The following is a 19,249-nucleotide window of genomic DNA, read 5'->3' on the forward strand; positions in this document are numbered from 1 at the left end:
ATTTTTTTTTTGGTTGCAGCCGTCATTGTTGTTTGGCGGGTCCGGGCTGGGGATTCGAACCCGCCACCTTAGGTGTACATGGCTGACGCCTTAGCCGGTTGAGCTATAGGCGCCGAGCCAAATATTTTATTCTTAAAATAAAAGAAAATGTTCACTGTAGCACATTTCACTATAGCCAAGATATGGAAGCAACCTCAGTATCCATCAGTGAATCCATGGATAAAGAAAATGTGGCATATACACATAATGGAATACTATGTGGCCTTACAAAAGAAGGCTATCCTGTCATTATGACCACATGGGTGGACATGGTACTAAGTAAAACAAGCAATGGGCTTTATATGCAAGATTTCAGTTCATGCTCAAACTCTAAAAATATGGGGATAGTAGTAACTCATATGGAGCTATGATGTGGTTTAAGTAACATTGTGTATATGAAGTGCTTAGAATAAAGCCTGTAATGTAATGAGTACTTCATAAAGATATAATAATAATGATAACTGGCACTCACAGAAGTCCATACTACCCTAAATGAGGTCTCTGCTGCAGAGTGCAGTGGGCTACAGCTCTCCTGTCTGTACGGAGTGGCAGGAGTTTATTAGTGGGTGTGAGGGTGGAAGTTCACTGACACACAGCAGGCAGAGGAGCACAAAGGGTGGAGTGGAAATTCCAGATCAGCTTTTATTGGTGTAGTCATTTTGTCCAGAGCCAGGGATCTGAGATTGAGTATTTGAAATTGACTTTTTAAAAGTAATCTTCTGCTAAGAAGAATATTTTCCAGCTCCCCATGACAGTATTAATGTACACAGCTATGATTTAATAAAAAAAAAAATCTTCTGGTTTCTGGTATATGTGTGGAAGGGGCCTCACCAGCATCATGAAGGGAGTCTGAACTCTGGAGTAAAATTACCTTCTTTCAAATTCTGTTTGCCAAGTATCTTATCAGTTCTTTTATCTGGGCCATTTTCCTAAGTCTCCATGCCTTAACTTTCTCCTTTATAAAAGGGTGATAAAAATCCCACCTACCTCATTGAATTGTTTTGAAGGTTTGATGATTAATACTCATAAATAACTCTTAATATTAGGTATAAATGTCTAGGACACATTCCGAAAAATATGGGCTATTTTTGTTTTTATATGGAAGAAGAAAAAGACAAAATTGCACTTATTCTTCCTGGATAGTTCTTTGAAGGAAGAGTTTTAATAAGCCTCCATGTAAAACACACACACACACTCTCTCTCTCTCTCACACACACATACACACATGCACACACACACATACACACACACCTCCAGTCTCTAAGCTATAGAAAACAGTGACTTCCTTTGAAGGAAGATTCCCGGTCCAATCCTGGTCTTACTCCACCGTAGGACTCTTTGTTACAAAATCACCTCTCACTTCTGGAAATCAAACTGTGACAGTATTGAAATGTCTGCGCAAGAAAGAACGTCAAGTGGGGATGAGGGGCAGAGCCCTTCCACTGGCTGGTGCATACGCAGAAGGCAACCCTTTCATTTATCTTACTAAGAGCTGTTTTACAAAGACCCCAAATTAAACTGGTGGGAATGTTAATTTGCCTGGTAATACTATAGTCTCTTTCTGTGTGTGTGGCACTCACATGGGGATGTGTGTGTATATATAAGTGGGATACATTTTTCTTCAATTTATTTTTGACAAAATCCTCACAATATTGTTCAAGATAATTGATGGTGGAGGTATAGGACATTTCTCAACAAAACCAAACTCAAATCATGTAAATTGCTTCATTCGTAGGGATAAAACTAAATTACTTGGCAAGACAGGGCGTCAGAGAGAACAGAAAAGATCCGGAGGGAGCAGTGGAGGAAGGATGAGTGTATTTTTCTTATTATTTCTGCATTTGTCAAAATGGAATGTGCCCTCCCCCTCCTATTTTATATTCTTAGCTTTATACACAAGGCAATCAATGATGTTATAAATAAGTCTATTTTTGTTACGAGTATGAGACTGCTCAGGAAATGGAATAGGAAATCACTTTCCAGGCTAGCCTCAAAATCAATTTTTTCCAAATTATTTTTCGTACAACACTTCTATTTGTCTCTTGGAATTTTCTTTCATTCACCACCGCCCCTGCCTCTTTTAAGATGTTTGACTTTGTCTTTTTACATTTGTGGTCTGTATCCTAAGAACAAGCCCTTATCTATGCCATTTTTGTCCTCTAGACAGTATGATTCCTGAAGACAGGGCCTCTTCTTGTACTCCTCTTTCCCCTGTGGGACATAGCACAAGGTCAGCAACCTAATAGACATGCAGGAAAATAATGAGCTACTCACACTTTGGACAGGACACAGTTGTGCCCCATGAGCACCTCTCATGTGCCTGACAGTGACCCAAGTGCTTCATATCATTTGACCTTCACACATAGCAACTGTGCAGTTATCATGCTGGGGTCCCTTTCATCCTCTCCTCCAACCCAACTGTCCCTGGGACATAGCTGATTGGTTTAAGAAAAACAAATGTCTTAATCTGTTTGGACGGTGATAACACAATGCCAAAGATTGGGTGCCTTATTTCTCAGAGTTTTGGAAGCTGGATGTCCAAGGTCAAGATATTGGCAGATTTGACGTCTGGTGAGGGTCCCCTCCTTGGTCATAGACAACTGTGGACATGGTTGGTACAAGGAGCAAAGGTGCTCAATGATGCCTCTTTGATAAGGGCCCTAATCTCACTGTTGACAGCTTAACCCCATGACACAATCACCTCCCAAAGGCCCCATCTCTAAATACCCGACACATGGGATTAAGTTTCAACAAAGGAATTGGGGGCAGGGGCCACAAACATTCAGTCTGTCACAGACAGTAGCCAAGCTGAGCCAATCAGATGCTTCCTTAGAGGGATGTGAGCCCAGAGTGGAGTCTACGTCTTATGGTATTGCTCCAGAAAGACTCTGTACAAGCTGCACCAGCTGAGGCTCCCTCTCCAGCCTCAGATCCTGTGAGTTGCTTTAGTTTTCCAATAACCCCAACTCCAATTTTTAGGGAGTATTTGACATAAACTATTGGATGGCCTTTCACCAATCCTCTGGCTAATGAGTGGAGGAATAGGTCCCATGGACCCCAAAGCCCTCACCCTTCACTACCACACAGAAGACATCTATTTCAGTCCCACAGAAGTCTCATAAAGTAGAAATCCTTCTCTCCACTTTCCTTATAAGATGCAGAAGCCCAGAGAAGCAGGTAAGCTCAGTAGGCGATGGGATTGTCCTTCAGCAAACCTCTAGCTTCTCACAGAGTCAGATTCAGAAAGGATTTTTTGGCTCTCCATGATGTTCCAGACCCCTTAAAATAAATTCCTATGAACAAATCCAGAATTAATTCCTGCAAAAACTCTCTCTTCTATGCTGATCAATGAGATACCCATGCTCTTCCAAGGAAAGCTGAACCATTGTCCTTCCCCTCCCCTGATATCTTGGTGGCCAATCAAGGCAGACATGGGTCAGTGATGTGACCTTGAATGGAAAAGCTAACTGGGTCAATGTGGCTTCTGCCACCAGGAATTTGAAACCAGCAGTTAGAAATGGAAGTTGAAATGTGTGGATCAGAGGGATAGTGAGGTCATGACAGTCCTGTGTAGGCTGAGGTTATATGAGGAGAACCCATGGAGCCCCTGTTAGAGAGAGGAACGTGGGGTCCTCTGTGGAAAGAAGCAGAAGGAGAGAGGAGAGGGGCAGAGAGACACATGTGTACATAGTCTCTCCCATAGACAAAAGCCTGTCTACTGGCCAGCTTGGCAAGGGCATTGCCAACTAGAGCAGAAGCCAAAGCCTGGCACCTGAGCAGGTCCCAAAGCTTTTGTGCTGCCTGGCATCACTCCAACTGTTTTGCAGGAAGGTCTGAAACCCTAGGGGGAAGACAGGTGGGGCATCATGGAGGCAATTTATCAACTGGGCTGAAAGTTTTTCAATTTTTAGTAGCCCCTATGTGTGTACTGGCAGAATATCAGGCCCATAGGCATCCTCCCTTCCCCATGAATTCACAGTGTGGCCCTGGAGAGAAAGTTGAAAGAAGTAGCTAAATTGAAAAGCAGTAGCTAATCCCTAGAGCTGCCTCCAATCCTGATGACTTTTTACTTCAAAGCTCCAGTTTTATTCCATGCAAATTCTTAACAGTTAAACTACTTCTCCTGCACTTTAAGGTCTTGTTACCTTAAAAGGTTAAGAAAACTCCCTAAGATGGTAAAACTCTGTTAGTGGGATTTAATCCTGGGCCTTAGGTCTCTAGAATCCTTCTATGAAACTGTAGGCATCTCACTGTGGCACAAAACCTGGAAATAAAGAATCAGGCAGCACCGTGTGTAATGAGAAAGACAATCACGGCTCAGGTTCCTCTCCCAGAGCTCAGATTGGTTCTTAATAGGCAGTTTGTATGGAGCTTGGCTAATGCATTACAAACTGTGGCAGGCATAATTGAGATATTTTGAATTGCATTATAAACATTTCGTGTGTGTAACCTTTAAGTCTCTGGAACGTTAGTGCATTTGGTCCAACCTGGACCCATATACATCTGTTATTTTCTTGAGAATCACTATGTGGAGACTGTTCTGAACCCTAAAGAGACAAGATGAATATGGCTGGGCTCACTGTGGAGCTGCTCAGAGCTCGGGGAAGGAAGTGAAGGAGACAGAAGAACAAGAAGAAGACCAAGTGCGTTACCACTGAACCCATGAATGAAACCCACATATGCAAAAGGATGTGTTTAAGGAGTTTTAGAATAGTTGCACATTGGGAAGGTGGTCAGAGAAATAGTAGATGTGGGGATAAAAGGCAATAAAATAAATGAATACATTCATACTTTGCTTTAAAAGGAGAAAAAAGAACATATAATATTAATGAAAAACAAGCTATTTCACTTAAACATTACAGTTTATGAACAAGAGCTATCATTTATTTTTTCAATTGTTGAAAACTTGTGACTTTCAGGGGGTGAATCTGAGGCTGCTGAAGTCAAAGCTGACACCTGGACACAGACAGGTCAGGGCCACAGCATCAGAAATGGCTGTGGGCCTGGACCAGGCTGTGCCCTGCTACCGCTGGTCTATCAGCTCATGAGGACAGGCCTGCGGGCTGTGGATACCATGCTTGGAGGCACTGATGCCTGCATGTCACTTAGCATATTCAGGCTGAAGCTCACAACTCACCCTATATGCAGTTCACAGTGGTTTCTTTTTACAACCCTGAGCTTGCAGACCCTTTATGTGTCATCTGCCATGGAGCTCAGCTCCACACAGTGTGAGTCTGGGGACTTAACTCAGTGTTTCACTGGGGTAAGTTAGATGAGTGGGGACTCAAACAGAGTGGCAGGAAGGAATGAACACACTGCATGTTTACTCTGTATCATCTCATTTATTCCTTGGAATATCACAAGCTAAGTATGGCTTTCTTATTTTCACATGGGAGATTTGAGACGCACAGAGATTAATTCACTCGCCTGACATCATAAAGCTTATTAGGCTGTGAACACAAGTTTGTCTTACTCTAAAACCATGTGTTTTCCACTAAACCCCACATGAAAGCATCTTATCTGTCTGATATTCCCAGAATTTTGCTCACCAGTTTCAGTGCATCATGCACTACAGCCATGGACACTTTTTATATGTTCTCTTGAGCCACTGCTTCCCAAACACATCTTCCTTCCTCCTGCAGCTGTGGCTTTGTTTAGGTCGTCAGCCTGGCCACCATCCCCTGATCCTTATACTTGTATGTTTTAGCTTTTTAACTATGCAAAAAAATAGATTTCTTATATCTACTCAATCCCATCACAGTTTGGGACGCAGTGAAAATGTCATCTTTCTCTAACCTGCTTCTGTTTCTCTTCCCCCATCTCAGTGAGCGGCATCCCGAACATCTCACGAAAGCGACAGCCAGATGTCGCTGTTGAGCCCTCCATTTTCCACAGAGGCCCATGTGTAATCAGTTCCCAAGTCCCATCAATTCTTCTGCCCTAGTATCTTTCTATGCCTACTGCTGTTAACTGAATATAGGCTACCATCACTGCTCGCTGGAACCATGCCCCAGCCTTCTAACCAGTTCTCCTGTGCTCAGCTTGCGATCCTCAGTCTGTTGCTCAGACTGCAGCTGAAGTAATTATTTTATTTTTACAACATAAATTTGATGATATCTCTCCATCATTGGCTCCCAATGCCCTGAGATCATTGTCCTTCAGAGATCTTTGTCTGCAGGGACGATCCATGATGAAGGCTGTGAAGACCAGAGGGAAGAGGCAGGTAACTTGCTGCTAGGTCAGGTGAGAAGAGGCAAAGGAGACCTATAGGTATCTGAGTGACCTTCAGCCCAGCCAGCTGTATAGGCAGACATCAGAGACTCAGTGTATACACATGCCAGGGGCTTCTGGTGTCCTCTCCCAGGAAAGTGAATACAGAGAAATGGGTGTCAGAAGGAAGGGTCCTCTTAGACACCATCACCTGGGCTGGCTTAATACTCAGCATTTGTGGGGCCCTGTGTCTTGGATAACTTTTCCCCAACTAATGGCATTATTGTATTCTCACTTCCTCATGAGGGGCCATTTCTGATCAGTAGCCCTCCCCAACTTGACACTCGCCATGTCTCTTGCCCTGTATTCATTCACTATTTGTCATTCTATATATTTACTGGTCATATTCCTTATTCCAGAGTGGTCTAGAAGCTGCTATTCTGTGTTTTCAAAATTATTCTATATTATAATTGCTTGTAATCCCATCCCCTTAACTCTATAATGTAGGTTCTTAAGGGAAGAAACTTCACTACTATGTCCTTGGGGGTAGAGGTTAGTACCTTAATTTTACAGAAAAAAATTAGGCAAGAGATATAAAGATGCTATTTTGGTGAAAAATCATGCACAGTAAGTGCCATGAACATGATTAGGACAGACATCCCACTCACTCATTGATATGACTGATCAGTTAATTAATTAATTCTCCTATTCTTCAACACATATTCACTGAAGGGCTTCTTGCTGTGTGGCAGGAAAGGAACAATACAGAGTCCCCATGACACAGCTCATGGTCCAATGGAAGAGAAATAAACTCCGAAGCAGGGTGAGCGTGGAGGCACAACAGGGGTGGTGCACCTGTCGGTGGGTGGTCGAAGGAAGGCTTCTCAGCAGATGTGACATAACAATGTATCCCTGAAAATGAGTGGAACTGAGTTAACCAATGAGTGAGGACAGGGAGTCTTGGGCAGCACCTAGGGCAAAGTTCTTGTAGGGCCCTGTGGGCTGCATTACACATTGAACATGGTCTCCCAGCAAGGGGAGGCCAGTGAGGGCTGCAGAGATGAGTAGGATGTCCACAGGAAACAACAGGGGCAGGGAGTGAGGCCATGCCCTCTTGGAAGAGAGAATAGCCCAGAAGCCCTCAAGGCCAGCAGTGTCTGTGGATTAGCGTGGCTGTGGGTTAGTAAACAGACATGAGACTGAGAGGCAGCTTGGGCATCCCGTTCGGTGTGGCTTTTGTCCTTTCCCTAAGCCTCCCCTTATGCTTATTTATCTGGAAAGTGGGATTCTGCTGAGATAAAGGAATTGGCTATTTGTTAGCTTGGCTTATGTTTTTTAGGGAGGATGATGTGATGATGGAGTGAAAGACAAAAGTGGATGTGAATGTCGTGTTTTGGGTGGCATCTTCCTATCTACAAGGACAGACCCCAATCCCTGCTTGTGAGCTGTCGTTAGCTCTGCTGCCCTCAGATAAAGACAGGCAAATCAGGTGGATTTGATAAAGGCGTCAAGACTGGCTCAGAAACGGTCCTTGGAGGAGTCCGGGAAATGCCTCTGCTGTGCAGTAGGTGGCGCCCTCGCCCCTCTCAGAACTTTGGAGGCTGAAGAACCTTGGACAGATTCAATTCTTTGCTCTGTGGAGTTTGGTCTCAGAAGTGATGCCTCATAACCTATGCAAGGAGGAAGGAAGGGAAAGATGACTAGCAGGTGTTGAGACGATTTTATGTCCCAGGCATACGCGTGGCCTACGGATCGATAGAATCTTCCCAGGCCACTCAACCGTGCAGCTCGCACCATTCCTCCTCCACTTCCCCCTATTTCTTCCCCTTCTCCTCCTCCCCCAATCCTGTCCCCTCTTTTCTCCTGTCTCCCTCCTCACATCCTAATTTTCCTCCTCACCACGGAAGCCACCATCAATGGAGGACTCCCTGCGGCCCCACGCCAAGCCGCGCCCCTTACCACGGTTTCACTTCCCGTTTGCGCCTTGCTGCTTTGTGGGTCTTACTCTTGTTCTCCTTTTGCAAGGAGCGGTCGAAGGGGACAAAACATCCAAGAGGTTGGTTTCCTCCAGGAACAAATGTAATTTTTCAGATTACGAAAGTAATAAACGTGAGGGCAAGAACTTGGGACCAGTTGGGTCTTCCTCGTCCATAAGGTCCCTCTGCTTTTCCTGCTCAACGTGATGTTTGTTTTAAGGCACAGATTTGCAAACGCAATCCTTTCTCTGCTACGGCGGAGGATTTCTGACCTCTGTGCCGCACCATAGACTGAGGACTGCCTTGGACTGAGACACAGCTCATTTGCTTCTTTGGGGTAATTTGAAGGATGTCGACAGGGCCCCTCCCCTCAACATCGCAGATGGTCAGATGTGGAATTTGGGGAGTGAGGCGCTGGTGTATGTGATCCTCCTCCACCTCCCCCACTTCCATCCGTCCCGGGACTAGCTTGTCATCTACGTCCTCTGGTGGATTCTAGGCTCATCTACATTCATTTATTCAACCTTCCTTCATTCATGGATCACTTAGGCTGACATTCCGTGAGTATTCAGAATGTGCCGAGCACTCTTCTACAGGGTGTATGCAAAGTCACCCCTGAAGTTGCCATAGCAATCATTGTAACCGGTTCTTTGTACCCTCAATGCATCCCCAACAATAAAAAAAAAAGTTTACAAAGAGGTGGGTAACATGCAGAGAATATTTTGTAAATATTGTGTAAAATTTTGTAATTTTGATTCCTTATTCCACTTTTGTAATTCCTGATTGCACAGTTAATCAGGACCCCAGAAGTGGCACCTTCAGTGTGCTCAGCACAGTACCTGATGCTTAGCAGGGGCACAACAAAGGTGTGTTAAATGATTGACTAACTAAACCCAGCCTGAGGGTCAGGTAGAGCTTTCTGGAGGAAGAGAAGTTAGATCTAAGAGCAGAGAAAGAAGGCAGGTGAAAGGGGTGGGGTAGTGGAGGACTAAGAGGGAAATGTTCTCCTGGGAAGCAGCAGAAGCAGGTGCACCCAACTCTTTCAGGGTCTGGAGCAGGTGCCTGGCTCACAGCTCTGGCCATCACCCTGGAGCTCGGTGACACTGCAGGGATCCTCTAGGGTATTCTATTTAGGTCTCTGTTGCACAACTGTAGGGAATGGTTCCACATTGTCTCGTATTACATGCCCATGGCATTCACAGAGGGCAATGCAGATGCTGGCCTTGGAGTTGAGCAACAGGGTGCTGCTTCTTTTTTAATCCTCATCTCTGCCTGCCCTTTTGGACATGGCCTGTCATCTGGTTCCAGCCTGTCTAGTCCCTGCGTTTCTTGGATCCTACCCAGCACAGTCCCTTAGCTCCTGCAGGGCATAGCTGTTTACTTTCTGCATATACCTCCTCCCTCTCCATGGCTTTCCTTATGCAGTTCTCCCCAGGTAGTGCATCATTTCCTGATTCTGCATAGCTGAATCCCCCCAGTCCACAAATGCTACTGCCTCCAGCAAGTTTTCCCGATAACCTCAGCCTCCAATGATCTCTCCCTTCTTTATATCTCTCTACTAATTCTATAGTCCTGACCAGATAGCTTATGAATTAAGTATGAAGACTACACTGTCTCCTTACCTCACCTATAAAGCTTGCCCCCTCCCACAGAAGTGAAGGTACATTCCCAAGATCACACAGCAAATCAGGGCCAGAGCTGAGTGTAGAAAGTCGGGGTCCCACCGGGCTCAGGTTCCTTCACTTTTCTGTTGTTTCCAGTAATTCACAATTACCCTACTCTCTACCTACTCATCTGTCTCATCCTTACCCTTTTCCAAATCTGCACCTCTTCTAAGCTTCTTCTGGGACCGTTGGACTTTCATAACATTTAAAACAACTTTTTACAGGAGGAAACAAACAAGCCCGACAGCTCGGTTCTTAGGCATGTGTCTGAGCTCCCGGACATGTTGGTTTGTGTATAGCAGGGGCCATTTCCTTTCCCAGGGTATTTTTGGGGTGTAGTTAACATTCAAAGACAAAGCAACATAGACATCATGGGCTCGTGCACCCACACTATCGAGTGACCGTAAACACATCCCCATCCTTTTCAGCTGTTTGTGTTGACAGTGAATTGAAGACTAAACCACTAGATCTAAATCCACACAATGTAAACAGGATTGTCGTTAAGAACAGAGAGAATAGTTTATGGCCCATGTGGGGTAAGTGAGGGTGGGTGTGGGAGTCAGGCAGACCCGGCATCTGTGGAGTCTTTGGGTCCTTGGGCAGATCATTGGATTTTTTTAACTATTGTTTCCTGTCTATAAATTGGGGGTAAAACAAATGAAAACCCATCTCAAAGAGTTGTTGCAGCTGAGCTCCCTGCCCCTGCTTCTTCCCCCTCTGGTCCACCCTTCAGATTAGCAGAGTGTTCCCTCCTTCACCCTCTTAACCCCTCAGTGGCTTCTCACTGACTTCACAGCAAGTCTAAACCACACATGGTGTGCGTGACATCCAGCCGCATTGCTGCCACGATGTTTAGGGAGCATTCTGCCAGTGATGCACTAAGCCATGGAAAGACTACATACAAGAATGAACTGTCATCCCTTTCTTGAAAGGACTCGCCCTTTCTGCATTGCCGAGGGTCTCATAACTCACCATCACGTTTCTACCTCTCTGTTTTTGAACATACTGTTCCCTCTGCCTGGAATTCCTTTCACCCTCGTCTTTCTGGAAGACTCTATTTAACTTTCCCAGCCCCGCTTAGGTGGCATGTTTTATATGAAGTCCACACTAAACACTTTAGGCAGAGTTGCCCTTCTCTTCCCTCCCTCCACCCTCCACGCACCGCTTACTGCTATTCCAGCCCTCTGCCCATTCATAACATTTATTTGCTTCTTTTATTATTATGCTTTCTGCCTTCAGAGGTTGGTGCAACAGTCTCTTCAATCACAAACTCTAGGCTCTGGCAAAAGGCTCAGCTCCTTTCTGTCAACCACTGAGTGCTTACTACGTACCAGGTACCACGAAATGTTTATGTGCTATATCTCATCTAATCTCCACAGTAACCACATGAGATAAATTCTAGTGGGTCATCCACTTTATAGGTAGAGAAGCTGAGCCTATGAATAGTTAAGGAATTTCTTCAAGGTTGTCTAGCTGGCAGTGTGAGAGCCAGGATACCAACTCCTACAGTCTGGCTTGGCGCCAACTACAACCAAAAAACAGCTGGACGTTGTGGTGGGCACCTGTAGTCCCTGCTACTTGGGAGGCTGAGGCATGAGAATCGCTTAAGCCCAAGAGTTTGAGGTTGCTGGGAGCTGTGTCGACCTGGCATTCCACCGAGGGTGACATAATGAGACTCTGTCTCAAAACAAACAAACAAACAATAACAACAAAAAACTCCTGCAGTCTGACTTTAGAGTCATTGTTCCTATCATCCTGTTTATCCTTCAACAAATACCTGTCGAGTGAGTGGATTGAGTGTGTTGTGCAGTTGTTCTTTCCTATTACAACGAGGCATGTGTATCCTCTGCTCTTTCAGTGATTTTCAAACTATTTGCAGTGAAGAGCTAGACTTTTTTTTTTTTTTTTGAAGTTTCCACCTTCTGTGGGCCAATACCTTTGTGCAATACATAGAACAATAGAGAAGAATTCCTAGAGAAACGATCACACACTAGGATATTGTGACTCTATCAGATTACTTTAAGTGTTTCCAAATATTCACTCTCAATTTCCATCCCTAACCCATCGTGGACTATCTTGAACAGCACTGCTCTGCCAGCTCAGAATAGCAGCGTCAGAAATGTGTCGAGGTTGGATTTCAGAGTGCATCTGGATTATTTGACTGACGGTTTTGATGAGGAAGAGTGGAAAGCTGTGAAACTTATGAATTTTTACAGGATGAGATCTTTACTTGGGTCTCTGGGCAGAGGGAAACGTTTCACCCTCTGGGCAGCACAGCAAAACACTGTCTTAAAAACAAAAAACAAAAATGAAAACAAAACCCCTTAAACAAAACCACACACATGAAACAAAATAGAAACCCACGTAGTTACACTAGTTCTATAACGTAGTGTGAGACATGGTTTTAAGACTATGTGTATGAAGAAGTCCAGTGGGACATCAGAGGAGGAGGCACTTAATTACTTGATTTTGAGGTGGGAGGTTGGAGAAGTCTTCCTGAAGGAGGTACTGGCAGAACTGAGTGCTGGAGGCTGAGTAGGAGTTTGCCATGTGGACTGTGAAGGGTATTTCTGCTGCCAACTGCTTGTCAAGGCTGAAACCTGGCTCGTTCTGATTCCACACTAGTTCTTTGTAATTCTCACCTGTCCCAAAGAGTAGCTGCTATGGACTGAATTAGGTTCCCCTCTCACTTCATGTGTTAAAGGCCCACCTCCAATGTCACCATACTTGGAGATTATAAGGAGATAATTCAGGTTACATGAGGTCGTAAGTGTGGAGCTAATCTGATAGGGTTAGTGCCCTTTCAGGAAGAGAAAGGGACACCAGAAGTCTCTTTCTTCACCATGAGAGGACACACGAGAAGTGACCAGGACAAGCTAGCAAGTCCTCACTGGGAACCAAAATGACAGACACCTTAATTTTGGACTTCCTGTCCCACAGAACTGTAAGAAAATAAATGTTTGTTTTTTACACCACACGCTCTGTGGAATTTTGCTGTGACATCTGCAGGAGCCTGAGACAGTATTAAAGGAAATTTGCCCTTTTGACTTCCAGCAGGCACGTTGTAGGAGATGAACAGATACTTAATGGAATGAAAACAGGCTGAGTGCTTTAAATGTGTCATCTTACTCCATCTTTGTCATCACACTATAAAAAAAGGAATCATCACCCTCATTTAACAAATGGACAAATTGAGGCTTAGAAGGATTAACAACTTTCTTGAGGTCCAGTAGAGCTGGAATTTGAACTCAGGTCTGTTAGGTACAAAGTTTGAGCATCCGTTGTCTAGCTCGGAATGGTTTCTAACAGAAGTAAAACCCTGGGTCCCCTTCTACTGAGCCCATCCTGGCATGTACTCTGGGTCCTTCCTGGGGACTAGGAAGAGGGGTAGGCAGGGCTGTGGGTTTGGGGGTGATTTCTGCCAAATCCCAAACTTTGACTGCCCCTCTTTTCCCTAATCAGTCACAGAACAGTTTAATTGGAATCCCTTTTTCTGCTGTGTGCGTTCGTGAGTGCACCCTATAAATCTCTGCAATTGAAATACACACTGAACCAAATAACTCACGCACCCTGAACCTGCGGCTTAATAGCTGAACTAGCCCACGTAATAAATGGCTTCTCTCCTTTGGATACAATGTTATGGAGCAGGAAGAATGAATAAGACACAGTGATCTTTTGAGACGTTATAAATGAAACTCATTTGTTCTTTTGTCTCTGCCTTGAGGAAGTTGTAAAGGTGTCTTCAGAGGAAACATGCACCCGATTTCATTACCAGCGTACATGTATTGAGCACCTGCTGTGTGCTGGGGTAGACTGTATGGATTGAAGGAAAAATAAGATTTCATCTCTGAGCCCCTGCGAGAGCTGTGTGACTGTCAGGAGGCCCTTGACCTGTTGAAACCTCAGTGTGCTGGTGAAGCTAGGATAGGGGGGATCATTTTTTGTCATCACTAAACAGCTTCTGGGAGGCCAACATTGTGCCAGTGCATCCGTGTGTCCTATAAAGATGTAAGGGCTGGAGGTGCGGATGATGAGAGACGAGAGGTGTTCCCTCTGTGGAAGAACTGGGGCTCTATGGAGCTCGCTCTGGACGGAGTACTTACTAGAACTTCCCTGCCCCTCTTAACTTTGGCTTCTGTCTGTGAAGACAGGTGGTCCTGTTCTGAGACCAAGCTGGGTGTAGAATGATAATTCAACCACGTCTAAGACAGGAAGTTTTGTGACCTTTCTTAGTAAAATGATGCCTTAATTGTGACCTTTCTTAGTAAAATGATGCCTTAATTGATTTTTTTTTTTATAACTGAAAATAATTTCTTGGCTGGGAATGGTACCTCACACACCTTAATCCTAGCACTTTGGGAGGCCAAAGCAGGAAGATTGGTTGAAGGGGGAAATTTGAGACCAGCCTGGGCAGTAAACATAGTGAGACTCTTTCTCCACCAAGAAATTAGCTGGGCATGGTGGTATGCTCTTGTAGTCCCAGCTACCCAGGAGGCTGAGGTAGCAGGATTACTTGGGCCTAGAAATTCGGGGTTATAGTGAGCTATGATTGTGGTACTACATGCCAGCCTGGGTGAAAAATCAAAACCTTGTCTAAAAAAAAATAGTAATTGCTGCCCATGTGAGATGTGGGATGTGAGCTAAACCATTTAGTTTAAGATCATTGCCTTGCTGTTGTTAAATAGGTAGGAGTAGGAGACAGACAAAAAGGCGTGATTATAAACGACTTAGGAGTCAGCGTATAATCCAGCTGTGCCCTTCAGAAGCTTTGTACCCCCGTATCTCTTAGCCTTCTTTTCATGATCGGTAAATGATAACTTCACCAAAAATTTAAAAAGACCACCATTTTAGTGGTTTTTATAAAAAAATTGACATTATCTACGTAAACGGCATAGCACTTGTAACCAGCCCGTAATCAATGACAGCAGTTATGACCAAGAGGAAAGAGATGGAGCCAGGACAGAAAACAGAAATGGGAGGGAAGGATGGAGAAGGAGGTCACAGGCATGTCCATGATTCCTGTTTTCCCAAACTCTGAATTTCCCCAGTGCTATTTTTTTATTAGGACCAATTCACACACGTGATGGAGAAGCAGGTATTGTTTGACATGGAGACAGTCATTAAATAAGGGGACACTTACATAGGGCTGGACGAGAGGATGATAGGAGAGTCAGAAAGGGATTTCTGTAGAAGACATAATATTTTAAAAATAAAATTGAAGTTTCTCACCATTATTCATCTTTATAAATATATGTTTAGTAAATCCTTTGGTCCTAGGCATAACACACACACACACACTTTCCAAAGTCTAGACCTGTACTGAGCCCTGAGGTAAATGCTTTTTTGTTTGATACGCCATCCCCATGGCAGCTCTGAGGGAGATGCTCTCATCATCCCTGTTTAGAAATAAGGAAACCTGATAATTGGCCCCAGGACCAAGTAGCAGGTTGGCTTTTAAATTACGGAGGAATACCTCCCACACCACACGACCTCTATTACCGTGTTACTTGTGAGCTCTGTGATTTATTTGTTGACATTACATATCAGTTTCTCCCTCTGGACCATGAGTACCTCAGATGCATGAAGTCAAATCTATTTATCAGGGTACCTTCTGTGCATAACAGCTCCAGGCAGAAAAGGCTCTCAATCAGAGTATTCTGAGAGAATGAATTTGTGAATTAGGATTCAAGAGGAATGGGAGCAGGAAAAAATGAAAGGAGAAGAGAACTTATTACCGAGTGCCTTTTATTTACAGGATCCAGCCTCCTTTGAGCCCTCCTTCTCCTGCAGAAGCTAAAAAGCCGAAAGCTTCAATTTCAGATAGGCCTGCAACTAGCATAGGTTCACTCAGTCAGATGCACTGGAATGAGATCTGGGAGTGGAGCAGAGTTCCTGAGCTCCTCTTTATGGAGCCTTTGCTCCTTCCTCTCCCAGTCCCATCCTTCAGTGCCCTCTTGCCCCTTAGTCTTCAATCAGCCATCCTTACATTTTTCTCCATTCTCCTATGTGCCTATGCGCCTCCTGACCCTGCACTGAGAACTTTGCTCTTCCTGTCTTTTGCTGCTTGGCTAACTCCTACTGCTTCTTTATGTGACTCAGGTTACACACCACTTCCTCCAGGCAGTATCTATCCCACGATTCTCACATTCTGCTGTGGTACTTGGAATTCTAGGTGACTTGCTGTGGTACATGGAATTCTAAAGATGCTCCCAAGATTCCCATCCCCTGGTTGTTCCGTCAAACACTACTTTAGGTACTGCTATGAAGGGTTATTACAGACACAATTAAAATCCCAAGTGAGTGGACTTTAAAAAGAGATCATCATGGCTCACACTCGTAATCCCAGCACTTGGGAGGCCGAGGTGGGTGATGGCCTGAGCTCACAGGTTCCAGACCAGCCTGAGCCAGAGCGAGACCTCCTCTCTAAAAATAGCCAGGTGGTCCTAGCTACTCAGGAGGTTGAGGCAAGAAAAATCACTTAAGCCCAGGAGTCTGAAATTGCTGTGAGCTATGACACCATGATGCCATGGCACTTTACCAAGAGTGACAAAGTGAGACTCTACCTCAAAAAAAAAAAAAAAAAAGAGAGAGAGAGAGAGAGAAAGATCATCTGATTCCGTGTGCCTTAAAAGCAGAGATCTTCCTTTGCGGCAGAACAGGAAGACACAGAGGGTCGTCAGAGAGATTCAAAGCACGAGGTGTTGTTCCTGGTTGGAAGATAAATCATGTAAGAAAGAATCGGGGTGACTTCTAGAAATAACCCCTGTGCCAACCAACAATGAAGGGGGAACTTCAGTCCTACCACCCCGTGGGACTGAATTCTGCCCATGACCTGAGAGCAGAATGAGCTCGGAAGTGGATTCTTCCCTGCAAGCCGCCAGACAAGACCTTTGCTTGGCTGACACTTTGATTTTGCCTTTGTGAGACCCTGAGCAAAGAACCCACCAGAACTACTCAGATTTCTGACCTACAGAACTGTGAAATTATACCTGGGTATTGTTTAACCCACTAAACTGTGGTGATTTGATACATAGTAATAGAAAATTATTGTCTTTGCTCTGTGATCCATTGACATTCTGAAAGCTTCCCAGTCTCACAGTTACATTGTAATAGCTCCTTAAATTATGTTTCCAACTGGACTGTGCTGGGCTAGCTAAAGATTGCATTTCCCAATGCTGAGCATAGTGCTTGGAACATAAAAGGAACTATAATGGATGTTTGCTAAGTAAGTTAAGTGGATTTCCACAGAGAGGGGTGAGGTGATATCCCTGGACCTCAGGAAAATTCTCAGGGGGCTGTTTTGCAGAAGATTTTGCTTCATTTTATTGACCCAAGAAATATGGCTGCCCTAACAACTTGGTGTCTGAATAACTGAGGTAAGATGCTGCTCGCTTTCCTATGAGCACCTGAAGCTTGGCTAGGTTTCTCTTTTTTGGCTTAAAAATGTTTTTGGTCTCTCTCATCTTTTTTCCTTCGTGAGTGGGACCCATTTCCACTCTCTCTGGAAGTGCTCTAAACTTTCTCTTCATTCTTCTTAAATAAAATCTCTCTTTGTTACCCTGAAAAAAAATTATTTCTGAAAGTCTACTCAACAAGTCTTACTGGGTAATTGCCAAACTCAGACTTGGAAACCCCAGTGTGTTACCTTCAAGGCACCACCCTGACCTTGGCAGGTGCACCAAATTCTGAGCTAACTACATGCCGGTTGTTTGTGGACACAGCTCCTGGACCGCTCAAAGTCGGATCTTTATCTCACTTCATGGATTAGTCAGGACTTCTGGTTGCAAGTGGGCTTGGGTAAAATTGGAATTTATAGCTGTCTATGTGCGAAATGTTTAAGGGTTGGGGCTTCAAGAATCCTTGAATCCTGGGGCTCAGATGAAATCGTCATGGATTTGTCTCTCCATCACATCTTGGTTCGGATCTCCTCTGTATTGCCTTTGCTCTTCAGGTGACTTTTTTTACATGGCAGGAAATTGGTTTTAGATTATATTGTCCTTTTAACCCATCATTCCTGAGGAGAAACAGAAAATTTATTTTTAACTTTTTCCAATGGTGCTAATTAAATCTCAGCGAAGCCTTTGGTCTTGTTTGGCATATCAAGTGCATTTCTGTCTGGTCAGCGTGGGTCACCCAGTCACTTAGGTGGTGTCACCTCAGGGAAAGTCTCAGATGTAGATGGAAGTGATGCCAAATGAGCACAAACGATGGTGGCACCACAGTCCCCAGTCTGCTTCTGTGACTACCCGCTGTCACTCATTCTCGTCCCATCATTGTGAGTCACTGCGCATTGCTGCCCTCTCGGCTTATGATCTCAGCCATTCTCAGCAGCCTTTCCTCTCCTCGTAGGCACAGTGCCCTAGTGGGAAACCCCTCCTCGTCACCTAACATTCTAACTCTCCAGGAAACCCTCCTAGGCTGCTCTTACCTCCTCAGCAAGACCCAGGCAAACACAGGTTTCTTTAACCAGCAGAATTGCAGGTGTAGTTATTTAATTAAGAAGATGCAGGCAAAAGACAAAGTATAGTAAAGTAAAGGCTACTAATTTACCTCTAGAGAGAAAAGGGTAACCTGGGTTCCTTCTGCAACCCCAGGGATGCTAATTAGTAATCGAAGTTAATTCTCCAAAGTCTATTTTCTTTTCCTGGGGAAAAATAAATCGAGTTGAGAGGGAGGTTTAAAAGGGTAGAAATGTTTCTGCAGAGGAGCTGGTCAAAGAGCAGGGTTAAGGATATGTAAGGGAACAGGTTGGAAATCTTCCGAGAGCTGATGGAATATTCCAACCTGAAAGAGCAAAAGGTCTGCCCCATGATTTTCAAGGAGGCAAATTATACCAGGGAGGCACTTCCAGCCATCTGAGCTCTGTCGTGGGCACATAATATAACTCAAGAAGTGGTGAACTCTAGTTTTTAGATGTGTCCAAGCAGAGGCAGGATGTGCTGTGGAGAGGAACTTCATAGTGTGCGAGAAATGATGATTGTTTTCTAGTTCCTTGACACGAGGCAAAATACTGAGATTTGACATTTACCCTGTCTGCTTTCAAAATGGAGGGCAATCAGAGCTCAAGACCAATTTCCAGGATGAGATTAGAGGATGACAGAACAATTAATTCACCATCATATCTTCATGAAAGCAGAGAGGTTTTTTTCTCTTTCTTTTAGATAGAGTCTCACTATGTCACCCTGGATAGAGTGCTGTGGTGTCACAGCTCACAGCAACCTCAAACTCTTGGGCTTAAACGATTCTCTTGCCTCAGCTTCCCAAGTAGCTGGGACTACAGGCACCTGCCACAATGCCCAGCTATTTTTGGTTGTGGTTGTCATTGTTGTTTGGCAGGCCCGGGCTGGATTCGAACCTGCC

Source organism: Otolemur garnettii, unplaced genomic scaffold, assembly GCF_000181295.1.
Source record: "Otolemur garnettii isolate 467f Iridium unplaced genomic scaffold, OtoGar3 scaffold00062, whole genome shotgun sequence".
Taxonomy (NCBI): domain Eukaryota; kingdom Metazoa; phylum Chordata; class Mammalia; order Primates; family Galagidae; genus Otolemur; species Otolemur garnettii.